This window comes from Littorina saxatilis, linkage group LG1 (assembly GCF_037325665.1).
Source record: "Littorina saxatilis isolate snail1 linkage group LG1, US_GU_Lsax_2.0, whole genome shotgun sequence".
Classification (NCBI taxonomy): domain Eukaryota; kingdom Metazoa; phylum Mollusca; class Gastropoda; order Littorinimorpha; family Littorinidae; genus Littorina; species Littorina saxatilis.
The window spans coordinates 93,675,322-93,685,402 of record NC_090245.1 but is presented as its reverse complement, the minus strand read 5'-3'; the positions used below and the strand labels follow the sequence as shown (position 1 = coordinate 93,685,402).

General features: G+C 37.6%; 1 long non-coding RNA gene across 1 annotated transcript; it reads left to right on the top strand.

The window, feature by feature from the left end:
- The first annotated feature begins 4,807 nt into the window (after positions 1–4,807).
- LOC138946029 (uncharacterized) lies at positions 4,808–9,439 on the top strand. The gene is made up of 3 exons (XR_011449175.1): positions 4,808–4,935; positions 5,839–6,003; positions 7,323–9,439. It is a non-coding gene; the product is annotated as an uncharacterized lncRNA (long non-coding RNA).
- Positions 9,440–10,081: the final 642 nt, after the last annotated feature.

Here is a 10,081-nt window from a genome sequence, read left to right as displayed (position 1 = left end):
CGGAAGAGGGAACAAAATCACCAATTTTGTTTTTCATTGGAATGATTCCCGAGTGATTGTGTGAGTGAGTGTTTATTGTGATAGTTAACAGAGAGTAACACGCACATGTTCACTAGGTAAAACGCCACACCATACAACACACTAGCATTTTTTTGTTAAATACAATTCTCTTCGTGACAATGTTCTAACCCGTTCCTTTGACACAATTCACCAATGTTCATCTTTTTCCCCACTTTCAATGAAAGATTCAATGTGCTTTGTCTCTACTTGTCCTACCAATCTGCCGGAAAGCGGCCGCTCTTTGCGCAAACTAGTGCATTCTTAAGGGCAAAATACACCTGCGCTGCGTCAGCGGCGCTGCATGCTGCAATGAGGATTATGACGAGTACTTGGCCTGTTTTTTTACGCAGCGTGGAGCGGGCTGTGGAAAAAAAAGAAATTTGTGACGCCGCTGTGCAGCCGAAGTTTACAATAATTCCTATTTTTGACGCGTGCAGTGTCATTGCAGCCGGAAACCAACCAATCAGAGCGCTGTATTTCAAGGGGCACAATCTGCTCTTTTGTCAAAGAGGAATTCGTGTCTCTTCATGTCAAATTTTGTCAACGCTTGTAGACGGCCATTTATCAAAAAATGCTTCCCAGGTGGTGCACGTGTGTTCATGTCATGCATACATAGTCAGGCCATCGTTACGTTTTAAACACAGTCATTTTAGTATAAATAGCAGACACCGGTCACCAAAGATTTCAATCGCTGTGAGATCGCATCGATGCGTTCTACTTTATATCTCTTCAATTGTTAGTATTCTTCAATAGTCTCGTTGGTGTAATGGTTATAGCTTGCCCGTCGAACCCGGAGGTCCGTGGGCTCCCATGGGGTCGCCTTCACGCGGCGGAAGCGTTTAAACAGAGCTACCCCACCCCTTTACTTCTCTTCTTTTGTCTTATTTCTGCCTTACCAGTCCTTTCACCTATATTTCCTTCCAAGAAAACTCTCCCTACTATTCCCTGCAGTTTTCCAATTCTTTTCTTATTGTCTTATTTCTACCTGACTGGATCCATCACCTTTATTTCACTTACCAAAAGTCTTCTTTTCCACATCCTTATTTCTCTGCATGATTCTGCGTGACGCATGCGTTATTTCTGCGTTTTTCATGCGGGGATGCGTACGGCCTCGTGACACCTTCGCTTCGCGCGCGTTACTTTTCGCCAACTTTTACGCAGATTGTCGCATTCGAAACGACTTCACCACGCAGTGTTTAGCACGCATGGATTCGATGAAAAGGTGATTGCAATTTTTGTTTTTCCTAATTTTATACCGTGGGTTTATGCATTTACTTCATGAAATAATTTATTATATTTTATGTTATTAAAAAATATTTACTTTTAAATTTTGGTTATGAATAGTTATTCTTCTTCAAAAACTTTTTTTTTTGTTAGAAAAAAAATTGCATAAAAACTTTTCATCCGTTATTTTTCAGTTTATCTTAAGACAGTTTCGGTTAAAAAAAAATGCATTTAAAAGTTTAATAAAAATATTTTTATTTTATGTAATGGTTTTCCCATTTAATTTTTATTTAATCATTTTGTTATTACTAACATTTATTTGCTTAATTGTTATCCTGATTATTTTTATCTTAAAATAAATATGATTATTTTAATTTGTATTATCATTATAATTGTTTTAGCATGTAATATAATTATTGTAATGGGGATTTGGTATTGTTGTAGGAATCAGCTTTCCACAAAATAATGTCGTGGAAAAATCTAGGCAAAGCATAATACAAATATTATATGAACAGAAAAGATAACTGAAATCTATATGAACACCCATAACAAAACGATAAAAACATTTAAAAAATTCAGATTAAACAAAAAAATGTAAACTAAAGTAACTTTGAAACTAATTATCTACTCAAAATAAAGGCTGATGTTAATGGTTACATAAAATTTGTTCTCAGCATATTTTCATTTTATTTTATTTTGCTTTGGAAGAAAATCTCTATGAAAGTTCAATTTCAGGGGAGACAGTTACCTTGACTGAAAAGAGCAATTTATTGAAGTTATTTCCCTTGTCTGTCAGACAATCAGACAATCTCCAACTTCCTGTTGGCAAGAAGTCTGTCAAATCCACATTGTATCGGCGTTTTTTTGCTTTTTCTTCATATTGACTTGTATTTTTGACTTGCTTATTGGATGCAAGGTAATCTTATCCTTCTCTCTGAAATGAAGATTGACTTCTTTCAAGAATAGGTAAGTTGATCAACTGAAGGAAAGATTTGGGAATTTGAATTTTTGATAGCTCGCGGCTTCGGCTTCCGAGTTTGATGGCAGAGAGAATTTCTCACACTTTCGATTTTTTTTTTCGCCTAGAAGAACACTGTTCTATTCATTCATGTTTGTTTTGTCTGAAAGATGGATGAATGAACTAACTTTTCCAAAAACATAAAGTTGATTGATGCAGTGGTTTGTTTTTAAGGAGTTGTGGAAGAGTGAAAATACCATCCGAATCCCGATTCGCGGGTCGCTCACGGCACCATAAAAACTGAATTTTCGTTTATCATTTTATGTCTCATTGTCTGTTTCTTGGTGAACTTTGGTTGGTTCCTAATCTGGTCGAGTCATTGCGGCAGCAGTTGTCAGGAGCTTTAGTAGTAATACTAATAGGCTCTTCATATATCTTTTTTTTATTTATTTGTATCTTTTTATTTTTCCACAGATGTTCAACTTTCAGTTCCGCATACTGACATAGACTCATAGTCATAGTGGAATATTCTGTGTCTGAGTCTCGGAAAAGAGAAAAATTACCCTTGTTCCCGAGGCATGCATAGACTAGAGAGGCAGGCAGAGGCTGTGTCAGCGTGTGCAGTGATAAAGTTGAAAAACAGATTTAAAAAAAAAAAACAAACAAATACATCACAGAGAAAATAAATATACTAATTTAGTGAAATTGAGATGCTTATATTTAATAATTAATATTCCAGTTTTGATGTTTGTGTGTTACTGTTACTGTTAGGTTTGGGAATCAATGTGATCCTTTTTAACTTCCAAGTATTTATTTTTTCAGAAAGCTTTGACTTGAGTATGACGGTGCTCACTGCTTGTTTGAACTGAAGGTGAAGAAAGCTGAGATGGACAGTGACCTTAACACCGCCACCGATGCCAGTAACGCAGACTGTCGTTCCGTCCCGGCAAGGTGAAGATGAACAGGTATGGCTCGATAGCAATGAGTGTCTCATTCAGAGTCATTGATAGTGACACTGACAGCGTCTTTTTGTTCTGTGACTTTGGCTTATTTTGTGTTTTATTCTTTTAGTTATAACCAGATGTGTCAAACAAATTCAGCTGATCTCTTTTACTGTTTTAGTGAAACAAATGTATTGTTTCCAGCAAAGGGAAAAAAAATCGGGTGGGGGCGGTTGGTCGATTTTATTTTTATATTTAAATTTTTATTTTATTTTAATAGTTTTATTGATGTTTGTTTTTAATTAACACAGGCATCTCATTGATGAGAAAGTGTGAACTGTGTCCGCGGGATGCCAGAGAAGAGTAAGTCTGCAAAATTGAATTTAAAATTTAACCTTTTTGAGTCACTTGAGAAAAAGTGACTCTATGTAATCGGTCAGTGTTAGTCTGTCCGGCCGGCCGTCCGTAGACACCACCTTAACGTTGGACTTTTCTCGGAAACTATCAAAGCGATCGGGCTCATATTTTGTTTAGTCGTGACCTCCAATGACCTCTACACTTTAACGATGGTTTCGTTGACCTTTGACCTTTTTCAAGGTCACAGGTCAGCGTCAAAGGAAAAATTAGACATTTTATATCTTTGACAAAGTTCATCGGATGTGATTGAAACTTTGTAGGATTATTCTTTACATCAAAGTATTTACATCTGTAGCCTTTTACGAACGTTATCAGAAAAACAAGGGAGATAACTAGCCTTTTCTGTTCGGCAACACACAACTTAACGTTGGGCTTTTCTCGGAAACTATAAAAGTGACCGGGCTCAAATTTTATGTGAACGTGACTCCCAGTGACCTCTACACTTTGACGTCTGCTTTGGTGACCTTTGACCTTTTTCAAGGTCACAGGTATGTCTTGAAGGAAAAAAATTGAAATATCATATCTCTGAAACTATTCATCGGATTTGATTCAAACTTTATAGGATTATTCTTTACATCAAATTATTTACATCTGTATTGTGTTGTGAATAGCAATTTCTTCCTGTCCATCTGATGCCTCATATAATATTCAGAACTGCGAAAGTGACTCGATCGAGCGTTTGCTCTTCTTGTTGATGAATATTTTTGAATGAATACAAAAAGTTCTAGTGTTTGGAGGAAAAGTTAAGGTCAGTTCAACTTTAAACAAGGATTTTTAGTGTGTGTTTGTTCTTCTGTCTAAAAAAAAAAAAAAAAAAAAAATCTGCTTGAAGTAAATACACACAAAAATTTTCATCTCCAACTGCTGAGTCCCTACATCTTTTTACCCCATCAAATGCCACTCTGTATGCCCCTTTAAAAATTGATTGCAATGTATATATTCCTCATCTTCTCCTGAATTCAAAAATATAGAGATGTCACGTTTACTTTGAACATTTGCTCAGATTGTTTTTTAGTGCTGATGGTTTCTTTTCAGGCCGACAGATTGTCTAAAATATGTATTGCTTCATGTAAACGACTTTTTGTTCTTCTTTTCTTCCATTCAGCGGACACAAGACTACGAGCAGAGCAGAGCGGCAAGATAAACATCAGTTCTTGCTGCTGGAGAAGGTTCTACAGGAGCAGATGGACCTGATGCGACTAATTTAGTAATTGGTCGCCAAAGAATCATGGTGGAGCCAGAGCCTGTGCTACTGTTCGATGGAGTCATCTTTTTACTGTTGAGTGTGGAAGATGTTGAAGGCACATGATGGATCTGTCGAAGGAGTGATCACTGGTAGGTGGCTTTGAATGCTATTGTTGAAGCAGACCAGTCATGCCTGTGCTATTTTCCCCAGATAACTGTAGCAAGATCTTGTGAGAGTGACATGTTATTGTTGGACGCTCTTTAGGCTTTAAATGTTACCTTGAGTGTTTGCTTTTTGGAGGATGCCAGATGTCATCACGGTTCACGGGTGTATCTTAACTGTTCATCAGTTCTCAGTCATGACCAGTTTCCCATTATCATGGGAATTCATGCAAGGTTTATGCGTATTGGTCACATTTGTGAATTTAACCAACACATTTTGATGATAAAACTATGCTTATGGGTACGCACAATGATGGGCCTCTTTTTCTCATGTGGGGTGCGGAAAATGCATGCACCACTTTGTTTTCTGTGATCATTGCATCTGTGAGAAATAATGCAAATATTGCTCTGTGGCCAGAGCTGCCATCTGCTAGGTTTTCAGAAATTGCTACGCTGTTTCCTCAAGTTCAAAATTGCAAGTGCTACACTCAAGCAAATAATCACAAACATGCAACAGTGCCTTCTTGTGAGTTCTGATTCTCACTTTGTGTAGGCATCGGATTATGGGTCAGAAAAAAATTGTCCACACTGAATAGTATCACGGTTGACGCTCTCTTCTAACTATGTTTGTGCTTTCCAAATGAAGATTTGTGAGATAGTATTGAATGATTGATGCAGGTCACCTGAGGTGTGTGATTACATTTTATGACAATGCTACACTCAATCACCATTTGCTCTTCTGAAAACTTTTTTTTTTAAAGCAAGTGTGATTATTGATTTTTTGTTCCAGGTGACAGTATGATGCTTCCAGATTGAATTGTTTGTATGTGAAGAAGAGCTGTCTGAATATTTGATTTTTGGAATTCAGTTGGCTTGTTTTGTTTGTTTCAGATCCATGACCATGAGCTCGGTGTGGTTGGTGGACATGAACTAAAGACGACTACTGATGCTGTGATGACGAAGGTGTTCCATAGGCTACACGGTTGCTGACAGGGGGCTCTGGGGGAGGGCAGGGAAAGAGACCATGGTGTACGCTGCGACTAAAAGCCATCGACAGTGAGTTGTTTTTCATAATTTGTAAAATCATCCTGGTCCTTTTAGGAAGAAGATAAAATCCATGTCTACAAAACAACAAGTTATTTCTGTCTCAAATTTTGTTCTTTGGAATCAATTTGAAATTTGCCATGTTTCACATGTAAATGATAGTTGTCAAAGCTTTTACGCTTAACATTAAATTGCTAGAAGCCAAGTTCCTGAGCTCGTTTGTCAGTGTCATGGATTTTCGACTACATACGAAATAAGGATGTTAGCAAACGGTATGATGTCGTCACATATGCGTCTGCACGTCACAGTACATGTATTATGAATTTCCGAAGGCCCCCAAAGAAAAAGTCATAGTAAAGGTAACTTTAACCACTTGACTGCCTTATGACGGGTATACCAGTCATGCGCTTGTGCAGCCGCAGCGCCTTAGGACGGGTAAACCCGTCTTCTCCGTTCCGGGATTTTCCAGAAATGCTACGTCACTGCTGACACACAAATAGCAGCCAATGGCTTGGTAGGATACCTCATTCTCATGAATAAACATAAATGGTGACGCGGTTTTGCGTTTGAAGGCTATTTTCGGCCTTGTCGACAGGGTATGGGAGAGAAATCTCGACTCGTCAAAATGGCTAACGGTGACTGTCGACCGGGCCCTAGTAGGGAAAAACAAAGCCGGACTGACGCTACAGGCGGTGCAAATGATTATGGATACTGACAGGGGAAGGGGGAGATCTTCTTTCGGACAATTCGTTGGAAACAGGTAGATGACAGTGATTATAATCCTTTCTTGGAGCGAGCAAAACAGCCACCTGTGTTTGATCCACAGGCACCGGAAGATGCGCCGGGCTGATTTTTCAAAAGTTCATATTTAAACATCATTATAAGCCAAACTAATTATCATTTCCATGATTAGACACTAAAAACAGATTCTTGGTTCAATTTCCTTTAAAAACAACATAGGTTTTACTTACCTACCTACTGCCAGTTTGAAGCTAGATTTTTGTGTGAATTATTACACCCCAAACTCCAATATTCCCTGGCAGTCAGGAATGCACATACCCAAGTTTTGATTGGCAGCGAAAGGGTTAAAACAAATATTAGGGTAGGTTTTTTTTTTTACTTCTCTTCTACAAGGATTACAATGTGTTGTAATTTCCTAACTCAAGTATAGTTGGTGTGTTGTAAAAGCGTACGGTGTGTATGCAAGTTTGTGTGTCTGTATGATTTTAAGCAAGTTTACAGGCGTCAGGAAATAAACTTGAGACTTTTCTCAAATCAGTGATAGTTGTTTGATGATCTAAGTTCATGTTATTTTTTGTTTTGTCATGCAGAGGCTGTTCCGTGAAGCTGTACGGGTGCCACAGGTCAAGACCTTGAAGACGGCCGTTCAAGACTGGTTTTTGGAAGCCTGTGATAAAAGAAAGAGACAACAGGCCATGGAAGAGCCTTCATGATTTGGTTTGCAGTAATTGAACTTTGTAATCTCTGTAGGCTTATTTACAATGCTAGTTGCAAAAATTTGATGAATGTAAGATTTGACTCGCCTGAGAAATTGCTAGTGAGTAATTGTATTTCACAGTTCAGGTCTGTGTGGCTGATGGGTAATGTACAGAAGAGTCTGGGGTTTTGTTGGACATTATTTAAGCTAAGCTTTAAACTTCACACTCTTCTACAGATGATGTTCAGACATGATGTACCCTTTTAGGTTGTGTCAGAACGACAGAAGACTAAACTGGAAGTGCTCAACTACCATTACTATCAGTGGAGACGCATGGATGCATTTGAACTTTTCTTGTGGGTATCCCATACTAAAAATATAGAATACATGATTCTGGAAAAGATGTTCAAGGGCACTTACACACTATATTCGATTTTTAATACACGACTCAAACCTTCAGGCTAAATTAAAATGAATAAAATACAAGTATAAAGAGTTCAGAAAAGAAGAAAACAAAAAGTGAACAAATAGAAAGAAAAGGTTTTAACAATTCCTTGTCATTTATGGGAGTCGAACGCAAACAACCTAGGCAGCTTGAAGGAGACAATGCATGATGCGGGTTTTTGTTGTTCTTTATTATTTTTTGGAGTTGAGTTGAGAATTTAGAAGCGAGACTAGAAATATACTTTTTTTTTTTTGCTGTTAAAACCGTTATGATTGGATTTCTATAGATGTAAGTCTTGGTGCACCTGATAAAAATTTAGCCCTTGAATGCAGGCAGTGTAAGGTAAATGAAGCAAAGTTCTCTCCGAAACAGCAAAAAAAATGCATTTCAATTATATTGATCCTCGCCACCTTATTTTGTTTGCTGAGCAGCTGGCCGCTGGAGACTTGTCTATCATTTTGTGAGTAAGCTGCGTGTTTTACATCCATTTTGAGATGGCAAACCGATGTTTTACGCAGTCTGATAAGTTTTTTTTAATTTATGAGTTTTATGTCATGTTTTTTTTTAAATTTATGAGTTTATGTCATGTTGGTGTGCTTATACATATCAGTGGAGAAGGGGCATTGAATAAGTGTTTCTTTTTGATATCATTGTTCTGAATTTTGACTATTAGCTGGCATTTTACCTTTTGTTTCATTATTGTAGTTGTTACTTTTGTGTAGTGAAACTTGATAACTCACTGCTGCCCATGTCTAGGTTGTGTCAATTGTTTTTTCTTCACTGAACGTACCACTGATTAGGCCAAAAAAAAAAATGCTTTGGTTACGGTTTCATGGCCAAAACAGATAGGGTAGGTAGGTCGATTAAACTTTTTTTTTTTTTTTTTTTTTTTTTTTGGTTGGTCCCTCTTGAAATGATAAAAATATTTGTGTATGCAGGATATTCGAGGTATTTTCATATTGGTGTATTCGTCCGCTTCACTGCCATCAGGAGTCAAACGAACACACTTGAAGTGAAGTGATTTGATGTGGAAACTTTCCAAGTTTTCGAGAGTCATGCCAAAGTCCAGTTCGAAAGAGTCTTCGGGCTCGGCACTTATTTTCGTCGACCCAACACATTTTATCCCGAACAGTTTGCCGTCCAAAGTTGGATGAAAATCATGAAAAATGTCCACCAAGGTTGCACTCTTCGAGTACCGACTTATCAGTCGTGTTTGTTCGATATGAACGCACTTTCCGAATACGATTGCAATGCAGACGACATCTTTTTACGTTCGCGCAACGAACGAACGCACGAGACTGACTTCCCTTGGATATGGGAGTTGTAAAAAGCGGAGTGGTGTCCCTTGTCGGGCTTGTTGTTGTCTGCTCGCCGGCGATCGATGTTTTCTCTGTGCCGTGGTGTTGTCGTTTTCGGTGGGTTTTTGTGTGTGTGTGTGGTTTTTTTGTGTGTATGTATGTGTTTGGTTCATTTTATTTTTAGCTTTAGGACCAAAAAAAAAAGTTTAGGGTCGGCCCAAAAAGTTAGGGTCGGTCGGGAAACCGTAACCAAAGCATTTTTTTTTTTGGCCTTATCAATGATGACATCAGGGTTTTGTTCTGTTTTTTCTCTGGCATTTGAATTTGCTTCAAATCATTGTGAACTTTTTTTTTCCATGCAAAGTTACTGGTATATGTGAATATGTTAACACACTTCAAATCAAAACCTGAAATGTCTCCTTTTTAAAAGTAATTTTTTTAATTTCTTTTATTTAAATGGTACACATTCATATGATTGTCTCCCTTTTTTTTCCTTTTTCCTTTTTTTTTTGTCTCTCCTTCTCTTATTTTGTTTTTTTCTTTCTTATTCTTTGGTTTGTTCTTCCTTTTATCTTCTTATCCTCTTTCTCTTGCTTGTTCCTTGTCCCAGTATGCTTTCACGCCGCCCCATCTAATTATTTTGTGCTCCATCCACATCTGAATTTCGTTCAGCTGCCTTGTCCGAAATGTGTGTGGGACACATATGTATGTTTAATGTCAATGTTCATGTTTCAAGTTCCTTGCTTTGTGAATTGCATACCAATGTTTTATGCAGTCGTGATAGATTCTAAATGTATGTGTTATCCTAGTTTGGTGTACATTGACTGGATTTCGATCCCTGGAGAATGGGCATTAACTAAGTGTTTGTTTGTGATATCATTAGTAATCTGAAGTTCAACTATTAGCTGG